The sequence below is a fragment of the Anomaloglossus baeobatrachus genome, unplaced genomic scaffold (assembly GCF_048569485.1).
Source record: "Anomaloglossus baeobatrachus isolate aAnoBae1 unplaced genomic scaffold, aAnoBae1.hap1 Scaffold_2584, whole genome shotgun sequence".
NCBI classification, from domain to species: domain Eukaryota; kingdom Metazoa; phylum Chordata; class Amphibia; order Anura; family Aromobatidae; genus Anomaloglossus; species Anomaloglossus baeobatrachus.
In genome coordinates, this window is record NW_027442137.1 from 151112 (window position 1) to 151930 (window position 819).

At 45.1% G+C, this 819-nt stretch overlaps 1 pseudogene; it reads left to right on the top strand.

Annotated features, from left to right (window-relative positions):
• Positions 1–380: 380 nt before the first annotated feature.
• LOC142263444 (U2 spliceosomal RNA) lies at positions 381–587 on the top strand (annotated as a pseudogene).
• The last annotated feature ends 232 nt before the right edge of the window (positions 588–819 follow it).

Below are 819 nucleotides of genomic sequence, written 5' to 3' on the forward strand. Positions count from 1 at the left end.
TGTCCAAAAGGAGGAGTTATTCAGATTCATTGCAGTGGGCGGCGGCTGCAAAAAGCACCATTCTTCTTGTTTTTGCTCTGCAAAACAGCCTTTTCAAGGGTTGGCTTGGGTGACAAAATGTCTTCTGTAGGCGTGGGTTTGTCTCCCTCTCCCTAAGATGTGTCCGGTATAGGCCAGGGTGCCACTCAAGGCCGTAACCAATTCGGGTTATAGCTTCTCGGCCTTTTGGCTAAGATCAAGTGTAGTTTCGGAGGACGCTACCTTGGTCGGTACTGGAAGGTGCCTGGGATTGCACGTCTGCCGGCCTTGAGGAAGTGTGTGCGCCTTCTGGTGACACATAGCCCTCTTGTGCCTGGACGGTTCCCAGGCAACGGGAGGCGATCACCTTTGTTATTTTGAAGTCCTACTGATAAACAGAAAAAAAAAAAAATTAAATCTGTTCTTATCAGTTTAATATCTGATACGTCCCCTCTCTGGGGACCATATATTAAATGGATTTTTAGAACAAGGAGATGGAAAAAATCTTGCTCTGTCCACTGCACGCATTGACCTGGTATTGCAGTACCTCCAGGACCGGTGCACCCCTTCTTAACCCAGTTTCCAAAAGCAGAACTCAATTCACCTGATTCAAATGAGCCCCATTAGTTAATTGAAAGAAAGCAAAAACTTTATATGCACCTCAATTTGGCCAATTCACTTTTCACACTTTCACCCTTTTTTTTATCTTTCACACCTTTTACTTGCTTTATTGATGCAAAAAGCTGTGCCAAATAGCAAACTCATCTCCACTCAACTTGTGACCAACTCTGCTATGTCCCG